The sequence below is a fragment of the Oncorhynchus clarkii genome, chromosome 29 (assembly GCF_045791955.1).
Source record: "Oncorhynchus clarkii lewisi isolate Uvic-CL-2024 chromosome 29, UVic_Ocla_1.0, whole genome shotgun sequence".
NCBI classification, from domain to species: domain Eukaryota; kingdom Metazoa; phylum Chordata; class Actinopteri; order Salmoniformes; family Salmonidae; genus Oncorhynchus; species Oncorhynchus clarkii.
This window is the reverse complement of record NC_092175.1, coordinates 21,686,098-21,708,091: the sequence shown is the minus strand read 5'-3', so window position 1 is coordinate 21,708,091 and position 21,994 is coordinate 21,686,098. Positions and strand designations below refer to the sequence as shown.

The 21,994-nt window shown below is 41.8% G+C and overlaps 1 protein-coding gene across 1 annotated transcript in view; it reads left to right on the top strand.

Moving 5' to 3' along the window:
* Positions 1-21,994, top strand: part of LOC139388322 (astrotactin-2-like) — a 472,647-nt gene that overhangs the window by 215,148 nt on the left and 235,505 nt on the right. The window lies entirely within an intron of this gene.

The window sequence follows — 21,994 nt, the reverse complement described above, 5'->3', positions numbered from 1 at the left end:
CAAGGTGAGACCCAAATTCAGACACAGGAGGAAGATGGTTGGAGTCTTACAAAGTTTATTCATCCAAAGGGGTGGGCAAGAGAATGGTCGTGGACAGGCAAAAATGTCAAAACCAGATCAGAGTCCAGGAGGTACAGAGTGGCAGACAGGCTTGTGGTCAAGGCAGGCAGAATGGTCAAGCAGGCAGGTACAAAGTCCAGAAACGAAAGGTCAAAACCGTGAGGACAAGATAAAGGAGAATGCAAAAAGCAGGAGAATGGGAAAACCGCTGGTTGACTTAGAAACATACAAGACGAATTGGCACAGAGAGACAGGAAACACAGGGATAAATACATCGGGGAAAATAAGCGACACCTGGAAGGGGTGGAGACAATCACAGGGACATGTGAAACAGATCAGGGCGTGACAGTGGGAACTTGCCATTGTGGCTGCACAGTAGAGAGGCTACAGCCATTTGGGTTACAGCAATTCATCTCGGAGCCAACATGCCTTTGTGAAAGGACAGTACATGTTCCCTGCTCAATTCCGGTGGCATCATTTCAGAAGACTGGGACTCTCAGAGGGACTGTGTGCGGGCTGTGTGGGCTCTGTGTGTGTGTGCATGTGGCATGCATGTACAATCACCTCTAAAATGACTGTCACCATTAATAAAGATAATAATACAAATACTGAGATAAATTGAATGGAAAAAAATCCCTTAATTCCCTTTTTATCCACTTTTCTCTCTATGCATATTCTGACCTTGAATAGCATGCTATTCACCCGCTATTCGTTCGTTCGGGTGCAGATCTAAGAAATTAAAGTGTAGCGGAGGTATGTTTACAGATACGCCCAATTCTGACCTTGACTTAATTTCACCACTTTTACGCATGAGGAAACCATGAATAAGGTCGCGTGAACCTTCCGGTCCCTGTAATTTATAAGTTGATAAGAGCTATTGATAAGAGCCAGGTAAATTAGTCATCTGTTTGGAGGAGGGGATTGTAAATATATATTGCAATTTAGAATAGTTTTCCCTTATGAGACCAATGTGAAACCAGTCATATGGAAGCAAACTGAAAATCATATCAACATGACCAGTGGCAATTTTTGCATGTAAATCTTGGTGGGGTTTTGGGAGGATGCATGCCAGTAAAGCCACTACATACACAACACTAAACAATACATTAATTGCACTATAACGGTGACAAACGGTGCCCACAAAAATCTGTCCCAAAAGCCAACAGCAGTCCGAACACCTTACCAATGCTACACCTGGTTATCAGCGGAGCCTTGTCTGGCAGCGAAACAGTTCATTCAGCCTAATCTACTGCCTTTAAAAAAAAACATAGCGGATATGGCTGACTTGCTTAAACAAATGTGGTTTCTTCAGACAATTGAGATGTATATACTGTACTATGGCATAAGGGGACGACAAGAGGATAAGAGGCAATTTCGATGAACATTTTAATGAGCAAGCTAGGACGGACATAGTCAATATAAATATTTGTTTAGCACTTCTGAAATGTATAGCGACATAATTCAGAACATGGGCCATTCTTAAAGTGTTTTCCCTGTACACCAAGTCAGAACCGTAGGATAAATAAAGGGGGCCTATAAGCAATGAAGCTCTTACAGTATTCAATGATTACATTTCTCTAAAACAGGTTATAGGCTACATGTGCACCACCAAGTCAGAACAGTAGGCAAAATTAAGAGTGGAAAATAGAGCAAATTATTAGGGTGAGGCACAAGGGCTACTAACAGTTTACAACACAACTTACACTTCATAATTACTTTCTTAGCTACAGTATAAATATCTCCCTGACATATTACAGAATTTATGCAGCAGCATACAAGACATTTGGACTCACCTTGTTGTGCTGTGCTCACTTGAACAGGAAGGTGTCGCGGCGGTTTGTCATCAAAGTCTGGTATTCTCTGGATATATGTTGCTTTCAAGACTCGGATAAATACAAGGTCCAAACATGATGACTTCAGTGATCATCAGGTCGTAGCTCTAGAAAGAGGCCTGAGTTCACGACATACAATTCCCAGTTGGATGACCGTTCAAAACGTAGTTTCCCAGTCGGAGCTACATTTTTTTCCTGAGTTGCCAGTTGTCTTGATCTCACTCAAGTCAGATATCCCAGTTCTGAGTTCATGCAGGATTGACAGCATGGCCAATGATAAATGTTTATCATTTTACGCTTGGAAAAAGAGACCCACACACCCACTCCACTAATAGAAGGCTAGTGATTGCTTTGAAATGTTTACAGATAGCCACTGATTCCTTTCCAACCACTCATTGTTGAATGAGTGTAATGTTTATATCCAATAGCCGATGAGCACTGATACAACGTATCTATAAATTCACTTAATTATTTCTCATCATATGATTGGATTTGCCAGTAGATTGTCGACTTGATTCATGATGAGTGCTAGCTAAGATTTTGAAAGTATGATGTTGGCCCAATCAAAGCTACTGTAGATATAATGTGATTTTACATATTTTATCTGTGGCCAATGACCTTGAGCCTTCTTGGATACGCACTTCTAATGTAACTCTACGGCAGCACCCAAGGGGCTTGAAGTTTTTAGCTCTGCCCTTAGATTTGGCAGTGACATAGTGTCTCCATGATTGACAGAACATTGAGAACATTACCAACCCCTACGCTCCATATTTCCCGCTGGCTGCCCCACCACCACAGAAAGCACTGAGCTAGGCTGAAACACCTGCATTTTGGAGCTGCCTTAAGACAGGAAAAAAACAGACCATGTTTGTATGGAGGCTTTATTAACAAAAAAAATATTTAAACTTAGTTTGACATTGTTTGGGAACTGATATGTGACACGTATTAACGCCAAAATAACATGCAAAACAGGCAACCACCCCCACCCCATTTTTGTTATTTCATTATTTTTGTTATAAAAAATGTGGAGCTCAAAACAGATGGGGGCTCTGCATCATTCCATTCCGTTTACTTTTCTTTCCTCTGTCACATCAGTGTAGTTGTTCCTAAGGGTCACTGGCATTAGTGGATCATATTAGGCCAGCGTTGTGCAATAATTTGGGACATGTAGCCTATTTGAATCAGTACAGAGCTCAGACCACACCTATGAAGTTAAACCTGGAGCCTGGCGCACGGTTCACAATGACTGGACATTTGTCATACAGTTCCATAACTAGTGAGGAATAGGGTAGATTTGTATGATTGTTCAACCCTTATTTAAAATTGTTCCAATATGTCATGGATTGCACCTGAATATGACAACTTTCAGGATGAATCAAACAACTGTATTTTTTATTCATCAATATATTGTATGTGTAAAAGCTCTAACAAACTATTTTTTTTGTGATTCATACATACTTTCCTAACTCCAAAATTGCAATTAAAGGGAAGGCTTAAGATAAATGTACTGAAACCCTTATTGAATTAAAACTCCACACAAAAGTCTGTAGGCCAGCAAGTGGGATGGTTTTCAGCGGTTTAATTACATGTATTCAGAGTGTGCAAGAGAACCACGTGGGCCTGCAAAGCCTGTTTACGAACCTGCATAAGGTAAAACCAACTACTGAGAAGTGCGTAGGAAAGGTGTGCTTAGGAAAGGCTTACATTTCCTAAAACGAAATCGGGCCCTTGCTGAGAGAAAGAGATTTTGTTTAACAAAAAGATTAGCTACTTTGTGCACCCTCACACCCTTGCGAGAATAATGACACTGAGCCTTTTTCTTTAATGTTTTGAGAATGGAGAACACATTAGGAGGGATCTTAGACCATTCCTCCATACATAATCTTTCCAGATCCTTAATATCCTTCAGAGTGCTCTTATGGACTGTGGTCTTCAATTCAAACTACATTTTCAATGGGATTCAAGTCCGGAGACTGAGATGGCCATGGCAAATTTTTATTTTGTTGTCAATTTACCATTTCTTTGTGGATTTGATGTGTGCTTGGGGTCATTGTCTTGCTGGCAGATTCACTTCTGAACAAGTTTCAGCCTTCCGGACCTCAATAATTATCATGATCATTGTTTTTTCGAAACTTCGGGGTCTCAACTGACTGATGAGTTAGAATAGTAGAATACACAAGGTGCAATTTCAAAACATGGTTGTTCATCAGCAGTTTTCCTCATATACAGGTAACTGACAAAATAATGGAAGTACTTGAGTAAATGAGGGAAACAAATTACACTACCGTTCAAAAGTTTTGGGTCACTTAGAAATGTCCTGGTATTTGAAAGAAAATGTAAAAAAAATTGGCCATTAAAATAACATCAAATTGATCAGAAATACAGTGTAGATATTGTAAATGTTGTAAATGACTATTGTAGCTCTATTAGGCTGATTTTTTTATGGAATATCTCCATAGGTATACAGAGGCCCATTATCAACAACCATCACTCCTGTGTCCCAATGTCACGTTGTGTTAGCTAATCCAAGGTTATCATTTTAAAAGGCTAATTGATCATTAGAAAACCCTTTTTCAATTATGTTAGCACAGCTGAAAACTGTTGTTCTGATAAAAGAAGCAATAAAACTGGCCTTCTTTAGACTAGTTGAGTATCTGGAGCATCAGCATGTCACGATCGTCGTAAGAAGCGGACCAAAGCGCAGTGTGGTGTGAATGCATCATTTTAATGGATGACGAAAACATGAAGTAAACTGAATAAAACAATAAGTGAACAACGACCGTGAAGCTACATAAGAAATGTGCTGACACAAGCAACTAACATAGACAATCACCCACAACCCAAAATGACAAAACAGGCTACCTAAATATGGTTTCCAATCAGAGACAACGACTAACACCTGCCTCTGATTGAGAACCATATCAGGCCGAACACAGAGACAGACAAACTAGACATACAACATAGAATGCCCACTCAGATCACACCCTGACCAAACAAAACATAGAAACATACAAAGCAAACTATGTCCCCCCAAGGTGCGGACTCCGGCCACAAAACCTGAACCTATAGGGGAAGGTCTGGGTGGGCATCTGTCCGCGGTGGCGGCTCTGGCGCTGGACGTGGACCCCACTTCACCAAAGTTCTAGTGCGCCTCTTCGCCCACCTCCGTGGCCTCTTTAAAGCGGCGACCCTCGCCACCAACCTAGGACTGGCAACCCTACTAAAGGGCCCCACTGGACTGGACTTAGGGGCAGCTCCGGACTGAAGGGCAGCTCAGGACTGAGGCTCTGGACTGAAGGGTGTATCCAAACAGGTGTGGTTCCTGGGTTAATTAAGCAATTAGCATCCCATCATGCTTAGGGTCCTGTATAAAAATGCTGGGCAGGGCATTATTGTGTCTAACATGGCTATTCCCCCATAGTTTGACAATGCCCCCGTCCACAGGGTTGAGGAGCATGAATACTATATATGCCATGGCCATCTCAGTCACCAGATCTCAACCCAATTTAACACTTGAGGCAGCTTTTTCACCACCATCAACAAAATAACAAATTATGGAATTTCTCATGGAAGAATGGTGTCACGATAGACTTCCAGAAACAGTTCTAGCTCATGTTGGTCCAACACCTTATTAAGACACTTTATGTTGATGGTTCCTTTATTTTGGCAGTTACCTGTATATCACTCACTGACAGTCATTCAGTTAGCCCATGCAAGTAAAACATTTTTAGATTATTACATTAGTCTAGTTAGTCTAGCCAGCTATCTACAGTAAACTTGTAGTAATCATGGCCAAATTACCGACTGGGCACGCACCTCCAGGGGTCCCTCATGTATTTTGTTAGTCACTCTCACTCAGATATCATATTAACATGGCAAAATGTGTAGAATTGCAGTAAATTTGCTTTAAACTGGGTTCTCTTCAAAAATGTGTTCTCTAAAGCGAACGTATTTCTTTACCTTTTGTTTATAAAATACTGTTACTACTAACAGTTCCCTCTGTAAGTATTAAATTATAGTTTTTGGTCCCAGTGCTGAGTTAATGTGAGGCAGTGTGTAGTGGCTATTTGTATAGCTACTAGGATATTTGTTTGTAGATCAAGGTGAATGAAGCTACAGCAGCCAATGTGATAATGTCTGGGGCCATTTTTGCTGGTTTTTGATGTTCTCCAAACAACATTTAGAGTTTTTAAATTTTATAGAAATTCAGTAAATGAGCCCACCCACCCCCACCCCCTCACTAAAACTCTGACCCTGGCTATGGCCCTGCTCCTGGCTGAGGCAATCAGGTTTTTGGCTAAAATGTCCTGGTTCTTGGTAGAGTTCATGATGCCGTTGACCTTAACAAGGGTCACAGGACCAGTGGAAGCAAAACAGCCCCATAACATCAAAGATCCACCACCATCATTTACAGTAGGTATGATGTTATTTTCTATAAATGCATCCTTATTTCGACGCCAACCCCAAAGGTGGCTTGCGTGGCCAAATAATTATATTTCCGCCAATGCTATTTAGCAAACTCCAGGCATTTATATTTGTTGGTCACTCTCAATAAAAGCTTTTTATATGGCAACTATTCCAGAGAGCCTATTGGCATTGAGGTTGTGTCTAATAACTCGATGCGACTGAGTTCTGTAATTCTCCAACTGAACCATCTTCCTCATTGTGCGTGGAGACAAGATATGCTTGCATCCACTACCAGGCAAGGAAACACCAACGCAGAGTGTCTTAAAACCTCTCTAGGCTAGGGGGCGGTATTTTCACGTCCAGATGAAAAGCGTGCCCAAAGTAAACTGCTTGCTACTCAGGCCCAGAAACTAGGATATGCATATGATTAGTAGATTTGGATAGAAAACACTCTGAAGTTTCTAAAACTGTTTGGATAATGTCTGTGACTATAACAGAACTTAATTGGCAGGCGAAACCCCAAGGACAAACCATCCAGGATTTTTTTGTTTGTTGAGGTGACAGTGTTTTCAATGTGGATCTAGATTTCTAAGGAACATGCTTGCGGTTCTTATTGCTTCCACTAGATGTCAACAGTCTTTAGGAATTGGTTGATGTTTTTCCTTTGAGTAATGAAGAAGTAGCCATTTCCTATCTGGGTGGATAGCCAAGTATACTGTTGCGACCTGAAGCTCGCACCACATTAATTTGATCCGTTATTGAACGCAGTTTAACCCGTCTTAAATTGTATCGATTATTTACGTTAAAAAATACCTAAAGTTGGATTAGCAAAGTTGTTTGAAATGTTTGGACAAAGTTTACAGGTAACTTATTAGATCATGTGTAGTCATGTCGGGCGAGTTGGAACCAGTGTTTTTCTGCATCAAACGTGCCAAATAAATTGACATTTTGGAGATATAACGACGGAATTTATCAAACAAAAGGACCATTTGTGATGCTTATGGGACATATTGGAGTGCCCACAGAAGAAGCTCTTCAAAAGTAGGCATGAATTATATCGTTATTTCTGGCGGGTTGAAATATGATTGTCATGTGTTTGTTTGATGGGGTGCTGTCCTCAGATAATAGCATGGTTTGCTTTTGCCGTAAAGCCTTTTTGAACTCTGACACGGTGGCTGGATTAACAAGAAGTAAAGCTTTAATTTGGAGTATTGCCCTTGTGGTTGTATGAAAGTTAAATATTTCAAATAATTTATTTTGAATTTGGCCAGTTCACTGGATGTTGTCAAATCGGGAGTTGATCCCTAAGAAGGGTGTTGGGCCACCACGAGCCAGGACAACTTCAATGCACCTCGGCATAGATTCTACAAGTGTCTGGAACTCTATTGGAGGGACCATTCTTCATAATTTGGTGTTTTGTTGATGGTGGTGGATGACGTTGTCTTTGGTGCCGCTCCAGAATCTCCCATAAGTGTTCAGTTGGGTTAAGATGACTGTTACGGCCATGTCATATGGTTTACATCGTTTTCCTGCTCATCTAACCATTCAGTGACCACTCAATGCCTGTGGTTGGGGACATAGTTATCCTTTGGGGGCATAGCGAGGGTTGCCAAAATTATTTTGGAGGTGACTGTATGCGTCTTGTGAAGGTCTTTGTGTGTGTGTGAGTGTGAAAAACAAGCATGTCTAATCTCTCCTCACTAATATAGCTGTCAGCTGCGTGAATGGACATCTGGGCCCAGCAAATTAACTCCTGTTGCAGGCACATGAAAATGCCCTTCATGCTCTAGTTACCTACTCTTGAAAACTTTGACTTGAGACCACAGTCTGCGCATAGTGAACAATGAACACTGTATGACTAGGAAGGAATAATGATCCACTATAGATCTTTTCTCTGTTATTAAACAGATACTTATTGTAGACATTGCCGCAGTACTGTATCTCCTTTGTATATTATGATAAAGCAACTCTGCTGTGGAAGGATGTCTATTAATGTTATTCAGTGAAAAATAGATAATTCTGCTGTAGCCCTTTCCACTCACAGCCCCTGTCATCCCATATACGGGTTGAAAATGGCAGATTTTGTCATTGATAAGCAGCAAAATTGGAACGCAGTGGCTGTATAGTAACATGCTATTCATGACGTCAAAGCTCAGGTTCTCCGCTTCACAGCTCTGTATGGGTTTTTGACTGACAGTTGATATAAACTTTAGCACCGCACGGGAAAGGATGCCCCTATCCCTCCTGCTAATTGCATATTTGTTGTTGTCTGAGTGAGGGAAATGCTGTACATCGAGAGTAGTTGATGTGTTCTGAAAAATGAGACTTTGAGGATTATAAGAAATACCTCTTTGACGTCAACAAGCAAACTACACACCCGTGTAGTCCAAATGTGTGCTTCACTTCACTAAAACTAATTTAATTTACAGTATCAACGTTTATGATCCACAGTTAGAAGGATGACATGCGTTATACCCTGGGTTGTCCTGAACAAAATGAGCTTATGTTTGTCATATTGTGAAGAAACTTTGCAGCGGCATACTTGAGTGCACTCATGAGTCCATTCTATCCACACCAAAATGACCATTTGTTTGTCTGAAGTGCCTTTTGAAAACCTAACACTGTAAGATCATATTTTATGACATGGCTAGCTATCAAATTATGCCCACCTGACCCAGATTGAGATTTATAATGGAACATTTATGGATTGTGTAAACATCAACAGTTATTGTGTGATGGTGATGGAGGCTGTGTTCCAAACGAAAGTGTCCTTGCTTCAGTTCCTCAATCACAAAACTAGGAAAGCTAAAAAAAAAAAATCACATAGTTGAAGGCTCTTTCTTTGAGTCATAAAATTGCCTTGAAATTACTTAGGCACTGTGCACAGTTTGGAGAGGTGTGTTGCCACTTGGAGACACCAGTTAGACCTCTCACTCTAACCCTGTAATAATTTTTCATTATCGTGTACCTTACTCTAAAATTTCCATTAATATTCATAAATATATTATGTTATATTACTGAATGTATACAGAATATTTTCAGATTTCGTTATTGACAAATGTTGCGAAAAGTACAGTAAATGTAAAATGCACATAAAATCAACAGTGCAAAGTTTGGATTCAGTCTTGTGTCAGGTGAACTGTTGTGTCCTCACCTTAGGTCTGATAATTTCCCCATAATCTCCAAAGTGTTCTCTTTCAATTGCTACCATGGTCATGCATATGCTTTTTATAGTTCTTCTGTTAAAAACATTTCAATTTGGCCATATCCGTATAGGCCCATTTTCACTCAGGAGTGTCAGGGGTAAAACAAACCCAACCAACTGAGGTGTAGCAGTGATTGTTTTCTTCCGCTGGGAGCGCAGGCATACTGAATGATTAATCCGTCTTAATTACTATTTAACATCACACCAGGAACTACATAATAACTTTTGAGAACATTAACGAAGGGAATGTATCATTGTATGAGTGATTAGATTGAGTTTCTGCAGAATAAATCTAATGAGTTATTGTATCGGGCTAATGATGAGTTCCTGCAACACGGGGAAGTGTCTGTCAGACCTCATGAATAATGGAGTCTGATAATTATGCAAAGTGTTTTGGTTGGGGCAAATTCCTGTAGTGCCGAGCTACCCACTGATGCTCTCCGAGAGTCAGGATGGATGTATTGATGTGGAGCATTGAGACATTGCTCCAAGAATCCAAGGCTGAATGGAATTCAGTCGAACTCGTGTCTTTGTTAATTCTTTGGTTTTATTTGACCATGTGAAAAAGATACTGTGGAAATATCACAATCCAGGTAGAAATTACTTGAGGCCTAAGTACTAAATGACTACAATATTAATGCAGTACAAACTATGGATAAGACTACAATGCAAACAGATGACTAGTCATAATGGAAAGTACACCCAGCTACTTTTCATTAATCCTGTTCTCTCTTGTAGCGGTTTTAAAGAGCAGAGGAGCCTTGCTCTAATGAATAATTAGCTAATGAGCTAATTATATTTATTCCCAATGAAATAGGGAAACATTAGACTATGAGAAATGTTATGAGTTAAAAAGTGGATAAATATTAATTTGACGGGCGGTCTCTGAAGCGTTTTAAATTTCTGGTCTGTTTTGTAATATTTTTAACCCCTTTTTCTCCCCAATTTCGTGGTATCCAATTGGTAGTTGCAGTCTTGTCCCATCGTTGCAACACCCGTACAGACTTGGGAGAGGCGACGGTCGAGAGCTGTGCGTCCTCCGAAACGCAACCCAGCTTCTTGACCCAATGCCGCTTAACACTGAAAACAGCAGCACCAATGTGTTGGAGGAAACACGGTACACCTGGCGACCGTGTCAGTGTGCATTGCGCCCAGCCCACCACAGGAGTCGCTAGTGCGAGATGGGACAAAAACATCCCTGCCGTCCAAACCCTTCCCTAACCCAGACGATCCTGGGCCAACTGTGCACCGCCCCATGGGTCTCCCAGTCACAGTCAGCTGTGACAGAGCCTGGACTCGAACCAGGATTTCTAGTGGTACAGCTAGCACTTGTGATGCAATGTGTTAGACCACTGCGCCACTCGGGAGGCCCTACATTTCTGGTCTGGATTAATTAAGTCCCAGATGCCACTTATATCCTGGGGAGAAGGACCTGGCATTTAAAACCAGATGGTAATCAATTGTGGGGGAGAATCCTTCTCTGAATGAAATACACCACACCCCATTTCTTTATTTCATTGGCTCCCAAAACAGCTCAGGTGTAGACACGGGAGACATGCCGGCATCCGGGTGAAATTTTAACAAAGAGAATATCGACCAGCACTCCCCTCCTTTCTATTGGCAAATGTCCAGTCACTCGAGAATAAGATGAATGAGCTTTTTTCGAGATTCTCCTATCAGAGAGATTGAAAAATTCTAATAGTATATGCCTTGCAGATCACAAAGTAGTCAAAATTGGTGAAGTGAAATTTAAAAAAATAACTTGTTTACATTTTTTTAAAGAAATTTAAAACTGAAAAGTAGTGGGTGCATATGTATTCACCCCCTTTGCTATGAAGCCCCTAAATAAGATCTGTTGCAACCAATTACCTTCAGAAGTCACATAATTTGTTAAATAAAGTCCACCTGTGTGCAATCTAAGTGTCACATGATCTGTCACATGATCTCAGTATATATACAGCTGTTCTGAAAGGCCCCAGAGTCTGCAACACCACTAAGCATTGGGCAAAAATCCCAGTGGCTAGATGTGCCAAGCTTATAGAGACATACCCCAAGAGACTTGCAGCTGAAATTTCTGCAAAAGGTGGCTCTACAAAGTATTGACTTTGGGGGGTAGAATAGTTATGCACGCTCAATTTTTCTGTTTTTTTTTGTCTTATTTCCCAATAAAACATATTTTGCATCTTCAAAGTGGTAGGCATGTTCTGTAAATCAAAAGATACAACCCCCCCAAAATCCATTTTAATTCCAGGTTATAAGGCAACAAAATAGGAAAAATTCCAAGTGGGGTGAATACTTTCGCAAGCCACTGTACAGGGTAGGGGTACATGTTAATCGAGGTCATTTGTACATGTAGGTAGGGGTAAAGTGAATATTCATAGATAATAAACAGTGAGTAGCAGCCTTGGCATTTGATTAATTGGGTGGCATTTGATTAATTGTTCAGCAGTCTTATGGCTTGGGGGTAGAAGCTGTTTGGACCTAGATTTGGCGCTCTGTTACCACTTGCCGTGTGGTAGCAGAGAAAACAGTCTATGACTTTGGTGACTGGAGTCTTTGACAATTTTTTGGGACCTTCCAATGACACCACAATATATACAATACCTGTCTTTGGACGCACCAACTATTCAAAGGGTTTTTCTTTATTTTTACTATTTTCTACATTGTAGAATAATAGTGAAAACACCTACTATAAAATAACACATATGGAATCGTGTAGTAACCAAAAAAATGTTAAACTAACCAAAATGCATTTTATATTTGAGATTCTTCAAAGTAGCCACCCTTTGCCTTGATGACATTCTTGGCATTCTCTCAACCAGCTTAATCTGGAAGGCTTTTCCAACCGTCTTGAAGGAGTTCTCACATATGCTAAGCACTTGTTGACTGCTTTTCCTTCAGTCAGCGGTCCAACTCATCCCAAACCATTTCGATTGGGTTGAGGTTGGGTCATCTGATGCAGCACTCTCACTCTCCTTCTTGGTCAAATAGCCCTTACACAGCCTGGATGTGTGTTGGGTCATTGTCCTGTTAAAAATAAATTATATATTTTTTTAATGTATTTTTTATTTAACTAGGCAAGTATGTAAAGAACAAATTCTTATTTACAATGACTGCCTACCCTGGCCAAACCCAGACGATGCTGGGCCAATTGTGCGCCACCCTATGGAACTCCCAATCACAGCAAGATGTGAATTCTAAATAAATCACATAGTGTCACCAGCAAAGTACCCCATCACACCTCATCCTCCATGCTTCACAGTGGGAACCACACATGCAGAGATAATCCATTCACCTACTCTGCATCTCACAAAGACACGGCGGTTGGAACCAAACAACTCAAATTTGGACTCTTCAGACCAAAGGACAGATTTCCACCAGTCTAATGTTCATTGTTCGTGTTTCTTGGCCCAAGCAAGTCTCTTCTTATTTTGGGTGTGCTTTAGTAGTGGTTTCTTTGCAACAACATGCAGACTCTTTTGAACAGTTGATGTTGTGATGTGTCTGTTACTTGATCTTTGTGAAGCATTTATTTGGGCTGCAATTTCTGAGGCTGGTAACTCTAATGAACTTATCATCTGCAGCAGAGGTTACTCTGGGTCTTCCTTTCCTGTGGTAGTCCTTATGAGAGCCAGTTTCATCATGATGGTTGATGGCTTGATCAGCTTGATGGTTTTTGTGACTGCACTTGAAGAAACTTTCTAAGTTCTTGAAATGTTCCGGATTGACTACATGATTCCATATGTGTTATTTCATAGGTTTGATGTCTTCACTATTATTATACAATGTTGAAAATAGTAAAAATAAAGAAAAACTTGAATGAGTAGGTGTAATATAACTTTTGACCGGTAGTGTGTTTTTTTCCCTTTAGTTTAGGCAAGTCAGTTAAGAACAAATTCTCATTTACATTGAAGGCCAAACCCGGACGATGCTGGGCTAATTGTTCACCACCCTATGGGACGGTGGTTGTGATTCAGCCTGGAATTGAACCAGGGTGTGTAGCGACACCTCTAGCACTGAGATACAGTGGTACTCCCGACCGCTGCGCCACTCGGGAGCCCCATATATATGTGGGGAATACAATCATCCCAGCTCTGCAGAATTTCCTGTGAAGAGACAGAATCATGAGATCATTTGTTTTGGTACTGTCCACATGTAGCTTGTTTTTGATCACATGTGCCTTATGGTCAGAGGCCGAGCAGTTGCCATATCAGGCAGTGATGCAACCCGTCAGGATGCTCTCAATGGTGCAGCTGTAAAACCTTTGACGGATCTGAGAACCCATGCCAAATATTTTCAGTCTCCTGAGAGGGAATAGGTTTTGTCATGCCTTCTTCACGACTGTCTTGGTGTGCTTGGACCATGTTAGTTTGTTGGTGATGTGGACGCCAAGGAACTTGAAGGTCTCAACCTGCTCCACTACAGCCTCGTCAATGAGAATGGGGGCATGCTCGGTCCTCCTTTTCCTGTTGTCCACAATCGTCTCCTTTGTCTTGATCACGTTGAGGGAGAGGTTGGTGTCCTTGCACCACATGGTCAGGTCTCTGACCTCCTCCTATAAGCTGTCTCATCGTTGTCGGTGAACAGGCTACCACTGTTGTGTCATCATCAAACTTAATGATGGTGTTGGAGTCGTGCCTGGCCATGAGTCATGAGTGAACAGGGAGTACAGGAGGGGACTGAGCATGCACCCCTGAGTATCAGCATGGCAGATGTGTTGTTACCTACCTTCACCACCTGGGGGCGGCCTGTCAGGAAGTCCAGGATCCAGTTTCAGAGGGAGGTGTTTAGTCCCAGGGTCCTTAGGTTAGTGATGAGCTTTGAGGGCACTATGGTGTTGAACGCTGAGCTGTAGTCAATGAATAGCACTCTCACATAGGTGTTCCTTATGTCCAGGTGTGAAAGGGCTGTGTGGAGTGTAATAGAGATTGCATCATCTGTGGATCTTTTGGGGCAGTATGCAAATTGGAGTGGGTCTAGGGTTCTTGGAATAATGATGTTGATGTGAGCCCTGACCAGCCTTTCAAAGCATTTCATGGCTACAAACGTGAATGCTACGGGTCGGTAGTCATGACCAGCCTTTCAAAGCATTTCATGGCTACAGACGTGAATGTTATAGGTCAGTAGTCATTTAGGCAGGATACATAAGTGTTCTTGGGCACAGGGACTATGGTGGTCTTCTTGAAACATGTTGGTATTACAGACTCAGACAGGTAGAGGTTGAAAATATCAGTGAAGACACTTGCCAGAATGGTAAGCGTATGTTCGAAGTACACGTCCTGGTAATCCTTCTGGCCCTGCTGCCTTGTGAATGTTGACCTGTTTAAAAGTCTTACTCACATCGGCTGCAGAGAGCGTGATCACACTGTCATCTGGAACAGCTGATGCTCTCATGCATGTTTCAGTGTTACGTGCCTCGAAGTGAGCATAGAAGTTATTTAGCTCGTCTGGTAGGCTCGTGTCACTTGGCAGCTCTCGGCTCTGCTTCCCTTTGTAGTCTGTTATAGTTTGCAAGTACTGCCACATCTGACAAGCATTGGAGCCAGTGTAGTATGATTCGATCTTTGTCCTGTATTGACGCCTTGCCTGTTTGATGGTTCGTCGGAGGACATAGCAGGATATCTTATCAGCTTCCGTGTTAGAGTCCCGCTACTGGAAAGCGGCAGCTCTACCCTTTAGCTCAGTATGAATGTTGCCTGTAATCCATGGCTTCTGACATCGTCAATGCACTTATTGATGAAGCCAGTGACTGATGTGGTGTACTCCTCAATGCCTTTGGAAGAATCCCAGGACATAATCCAGTCTGTGCTAGCAAAACAGTCCTGTAGTTTAGCATCTGCTTCATCTGACCACTTTTTTTTATAGACCGAGTCACTGGAGTCACTGCTTCCTGCTTTAATTTTTGCTTGTAAGCAGGAATCAGGAGGATATAATTATGGTCAGGCGAGGGAGAGCTCTGTAAGCATCTCTGTGTGTGGAGTAAATGGGGTCTAGAGTTGTTTTCCCTCTAGTTTCACATTTAAAACATGCTGATAGAAATGAGGTAAAACTGATTTAATTGTCCCTGATTTAAAGTCCTCGGCCACTAGGAGTGACGCCTCTCTGGATGAGCGTTTTCCTGTTTGCTTATGGCGGTATACAGCTCATTGAGTGTGATTTTAGTGCCAGCATCGGTCTGTGGTGGTATGTAGACAGCTTCGAAAGATACTGATGAAAACTCTCTAGGTAGATACTGTAGTATGGTCTATAACTTATCATGAGATAAGCCGTAGACTTCCTTAGATATCTTGCACCAGCTGTTGTTTACAAATATGCATAGGCCCCCGCCCCGTGTCTTACCAGAGGCTGCCGTTCTATCCTGCTGATAGTGTATAACCCGCCAGCTGTATGTTATTAATGTCATCGTTCAGCGAAACATAAGATATTACAGTTTTTAATGTCCCGTTGGTAGGATATGCGTGCTTTCAGTTCATCCCATTTATTTTCCAGTGATTGGACGTTAGCTAACAGTACAGATGGCAAAGGCAGATTAGCCACTCGTCGCCTGATCCTCACAAGGCACCCAATCTCTTTCTTTGGCCAGCGAATGATGGGGATCAGGGCCTGTTCGGGTGTTTGGAGTATTTCTTTCCTGTCCGACTCATTAAAGAAAAAATATTTGTCCAATTCGAGGTGAATAATCACTGTTCTGATGTCCAGAAGCTATTTTCGGTCATAAGAGACAGTAGCAGCAACATTATTTACAAAATAAGTTAATATCACTGTTGGTTAAGAGCCAATAAAACCAATAAAACGGAAGCCATCCCCTCCGTCGCCATCTCTTCCTAATGTTTGGTATACTAATCTTTATTAAATATATCTTAAAGATGGTTTTTGGTAATTGTGGTCATACTACACCTGTGATGGACACATTGTGATGCAACTATAACAATTTATTTCACTGCCCAAGGTAATCATCTCTACATCTCCACATCACTGCTACAATACATTTGACTGCATAACATTAACATGGAAAAGGAAGGAGATACTGTACACGGTTTTCACCCACTCTCCGTTGAGCTCCTTTACCAATTATATACCCACTTGTACTGTATGTAGGAGAGGACAGAGGCTTTCTCTGACAATCTCCTCTTATTAGCCATCTCTAGCCACTGTGATGTACGATTAGATCAGCTGATCGATACCCTCACAAACACTATGCTATACATGCTAGCCTGAGTGACCTTCAGTCAGCTATGCCATTGGAAGCTGAATACCAAGCGGGTTGCCTTTAAAGAATACCGGAGGTACTCTGTGTACTGTATTCAAGGGGTTATAGAGTTCGCCAGCTTGTAGGCATGCAAACAGGTAACGAGTTACCTCTGGTTTGTGCAGCCATTCCTATGGAGAATATTAATGGGGAAATAATAGGGTTTTGGGATAAATTACGAAAATAAGGTCTGGATAATACAGGCTTTTGAGATCTTATACATTTTGTTATATGAGATATCAGTCAGTTAACATGACCTTTATTAATTATGAATCCTTTATGTGCTTTGTGATTTTTTATGTACTTTCACAGAAAGTTATATGTTAGCCAATTAAGATTATATCGTAGAACAAAATGTATACGATCTCCTAAGCCTGTGTTTACCACAGACTTTATTTTCTGCGATTATCCAAAAACCCTACAAAAACGTCATTAATTTCCCTATAGACTTTGGCCAACGAGACATGGTAGAGTTAGTGCCTACAAAAACACGCCATTACTCTTGCTCACTATTGTTGGGTTTGCAATTGAATCAGCCAACAAACCGTAATTCCATAAAACATTTTGGGGTGAGAGAAATTCCATTGCAGGTTTTTCGTGATCAGATTACACGGGAAAATGCCTTACCCTGTTAAAATACCGTATTCCAGACTTCTCTGGGCTAGATTTTGATTGGGTTGCATTGGGTCAATCTGGGCTGTGTTGGGTGTGGCTCACCTAGTCTACAATCTGATTGGCTCATCACAAACCTCAATGAATCATCACCCCAACAAAACAGAGATTGGTTTTATTTTAAATGTTTCTTCCAGCTGAGCCAAATAAGACCAGGCTGTTGAAAAAACACTTCATGAATCTTCCAATCAATGGCACTTCAAGCTTTTGAATTGTGCTCATAGACCAGTGCTCTGTCAATACCAGGTTGCCGATAACGTGGAGAGGTCTATGGCAGCCCGGACTGGTGAGGGATAGCCCAGTCCACCTCAAACACTCCATCTCCCACAATCCCTTGCAAGGTCATAGGCTACCTCAGGAAATCGGCACCTGGGACCAAAACAAATTAATAAACCAACTTTTAATTTTAAACCTCTGTCGAAAAATATGCTTTATGGGTCACACACAATCAAACTAAAGGACCTTTGATCAATCTTTGTTTTATCACTTCAGTTTCATTCATCCCAGAGCTTTCTATTAAGATTAAAGAAAGAATGGGACTGGGTTATGCACTCCCAATCTGACAAAAGTATCTGATGAGACTCAGGCCGAGCAGGAACAAATGCATTAATCAAGTGTGTGGCACACCAATTAACAGAGTCACTGCACGGGCACTGCTCTAACGTTAGTCCCAGCGTTAGTCATGTGATTCATCACCCAGTAGGGGGAAGGCCAGATCACAGATTAATAACAAGTAGATTAGAGTAACTGTTAAGATGCTACTGCAGCCAGCATCTGCACTATGTGCCAGAAAGGATATTCCTGACATAATAATGGCTTTAGAAGTAGACTACCTGTATTTAATTGATCAGTATTCTCTGACACATGACACAAGCTCAAGGGTAGGACAGCCTCATTGATCATATACAGCCAGTTACATTTGACGTATTATGTGACGTAGAACAATTACTAATTTCAAATGCAAGCTCTTCCCAACATTGTGTAGTACAACATAGGGCAGTACATGTATTTGGATGACTTCTATTTGTGTTATGTTTTTATTTTAGAAGATTTTGCATTAGCTGTCTTTGCATCAAGTTGATTTTTTTCACTATAGAAGCTCAGCCATGTGTGAGGAGAAGTGTTAGCATTCTCCACACGGCCACACAACCCATTATTTCTTTCTGTAGCAGCTCACCTTCCTCCCTCAGTATTTTCTTCAGAATTTAGGAGTCATTTGTCAATGCTTTGTGTGTAAGTCAAGCTCAGATGACGCACAGAAAGCCATGTGTTACTGTTGCAGGATGCAAGCTAGCCTAGAAAAGAGAGCTGCCAAAAATAAAGAGAAAGCGAGAATGGGGTGTGTGCATGTGGGAGAGAGAGAATCTGAGAGAGAGAAAGAGAGAGGGGGGGTTTGAGGGAGAGCGAGAGACCCAGGCTAAGGGCAGATTTGTTGGCTTTCAGCAAGGTGCTACTGTGAAGCATTTCAGTGTGATTGTGCCGTAGGTGCGTAAAGCATGACAGGGCTATGCGAGGGAACACATGACTAATGATTATTTATTAACTTTAAACCGGTGCTAGTAAGGGAGATAAGAGATAAGAGTGGCAGCGCCCCCAAGGGAGTGCTGACGAGAGGTCCCACATACCGTGTGTGTGTGCAGGTGCATGTGTATGTGGGTTTGTGTGTGACAGAGCAGAGAAATTTGACTTGGCCAGGTACAGAATGAGAAGGGGCTATATATAGCAGGGTGGTTTTATATGCTGCATTTGGGTTTTTCTAGGACTGCACAGATTGGGTAGAGGGCAGGGAGTATGAAAGGTTACTTGCTGGAGGTACATTTCTGAAGTGCTTTCAAGATATATATTTGTTTATTTTTTAGAATCTTCCTTATCAATTGTATCTTCTTTAAGGACATCTTTCCATTTTCCTTTTCCACCTGTCATATTTACAGTAGTGCAGACATTGTTATACACTTGCTATTTTAATATTACATGTCTTTTTATCACATTATTTGCCTTCAAGGGGAAGCTAAAATCCTCATACTGTCACGCCTGCTCCCACTCCCCCTCTCTGGCGCCAGAGTGCCCTTCATTAAGCACACCTGTCACCATCATTACGCGTAGCTACGCAGTACTGGACTCACCTGGCCTCCATTCATTTGTTGATTACCCCCTAAATATCTGTCTGCTCCTCAGTTTATTCCCTGTGTCAGCATTAATGTCTAGACGCTGTTCCTGCCTGTACTTGCTTCTCGGTCTCCAGCGTCTGTCCTTAAACATATCTTGTCTGATTCCTTTGGCTGAGGGCATTTCTCTGCCATATACTACTGCCTGCAGTGGACCAGCCTCAAATGGAAATGGAACAGTCATTGACTATAGAAACGTCCCTTTTTCAGGACCCTGTCTTCCAAAGATAATTCATAAAAATCCAAATAACTAGGCATACTGCAAGAAGGCATGAGGACTGCAAATGTGGCCAGGGCAATAAATTGCAATGTCCGTACTGTGAGACGCCTATGACAGCGCTACAGGGAGACAGGATGGACAGCTGATCGTCCTCGCAGTAGCAGACCATGTGTAACAACACCTGCACAGGATCGGTACATCTGAACATCACACCTGTGGGACAGGTACAGGATGGCGGCAACAACTGCCCTAGTTAAACCAGGAACGCACAATCCCTCTCACAATCCGCAATAGGCTGAGAGAGGCTGGACTGAGGTGTTGTGGGCCTGTTGTAAGGCAGGTCCTCACCAGACATCACCTGCAACAACGTTGCCTATGGGCACAAACCCACCTTCGCTGGTCCAGACAGGACTGGCAAAAAGTGCTCTTCACTGACGAGTCGCAGTTTTGTCTCACCAGGGGTGATGATCGTATCCGCGTTTATCGTCGAAGGAATGAGCGTTACACTGAGGCCTGTACTCTGGAGCGGGATCGATTTGGAGGTGGAGGGTCCATCATGGTCTGGGGCGGTGTGTCACAGCATCATCTGAATGAGCTTGTTGCCATTGCAGGCAATCTCAACGCTTCCCTCATGTGGTACCCCTCCTGCAGGCTCATCCTGACATGACCCTCCAGCATGACAATGCCACCAGCCATACTGGTCATTCTGTGCATGATTTACTGCAAGACAGGAATGTCAGTGTTCTGCCATGGCCAGCGAAGAGCCCGGATCTCAATGTCATTGAGCACGTATGGGTCCTGTTGGATCGGAGGGTGAGGGCTAAAGCCATTCCCCCCAGAAATATCCGGGAACTTGCAGGCGTCTTGGTGGAAGAGTGGGGTAACATCTCACAGCAAGAACTGGCAAATCTGGTGCAGTCTCCTCCTCCGAGGAGATGCACTGCAGTACTTAATGCAAGTGGTGGCCACACCAGATACTGACTGTTACTTTTGATTTTGACCCCCCCTTTGTTCAGGGACACATTATTCAATTTCTGGTTCAGTTTGTGTCTCAGTTGTTGAATCTTGTTATGTTCATACCAGTATTTACACATGTTAAGTTTGCTGAAAATAAATGCAGTTGACAGTGAGAGGACGTTTCTTTTTTTGCTCAGTTTATGTGGATTGATTGTTGTTATTCCATTTTCTCTTTGCTATTCCAGGAGCCATTTACAAGGCAGGCAATGATAGAATCAAATAAGAAATTGACACACTAATTTTATGACGTCATCTGCCTACCCTGCAAACGCAAACACTACACGGCATAAATAGACAACATGGCTTATTATTTTCCTTTCTCATGAGAACTGTGAAATAGTTTTTATCTTCTTACCAAAATACTAGTCACAGACCAGTATATTGAAATAGATATTTGAAAATACTTTTTAGAGTAGTTCTTGCAATATAAGTTGTTTATGGTGATGTTCAAATGAGGGGTGTGGGGGTAAAATGAGGGGTAAAAAACTAAGTAATGAGCGATTGGATCATCTCTAACAAAACAGAGTATCAAAGTCAATTAAACATGTTCTTGCTCTAACCCAACCTTTTGGTTTATGGGATGAATCAGAGAGTCTAGAATGGATTTCCATTCTAGAAATCATCAGGGAGGTACTCAGATCCAGACTCATTGCGGAGAAGAAACTAAGGTATGTGGGTGTGGAATAGTGTTTGGCCGGAGCAAGTCTGCAGGACCGTGTAACCTGTCTCTACTCTACTCTTCAATGCCCCTAGAGGCAGAAAAACCTCAAAAATGTTTCCCCACTGTGGCCTTGCTTTTTTATGTCTGGAATTGAGGTGATACCTGGAGGACTTTACATTGAAATCTGAATCTGTACAGTTAACAATGAAGACTGAATGATGCTGCAGTAAGGGACAAGGCCTGTCCTCTTTCTTCCCCCTCTTTTTCCTCCATCCTTTGAGTTTTCATTATAAAGCCTATTTAATCTTACCATATGTGAGGTGTGAAATGCATATATTCTGTACTATTCAGTATGATTTCAGACACCAAATGGTATATACTGTATAAGCAACAAAAGAAATGCAGTGCTGTCAGTTCAAATAGGTAAGTTATTCACTTGCGCATTGACTGCATCCACACAAACAAATTGGCGAAGCACCACCTACACTCAAACAAAGCTGCTGAGC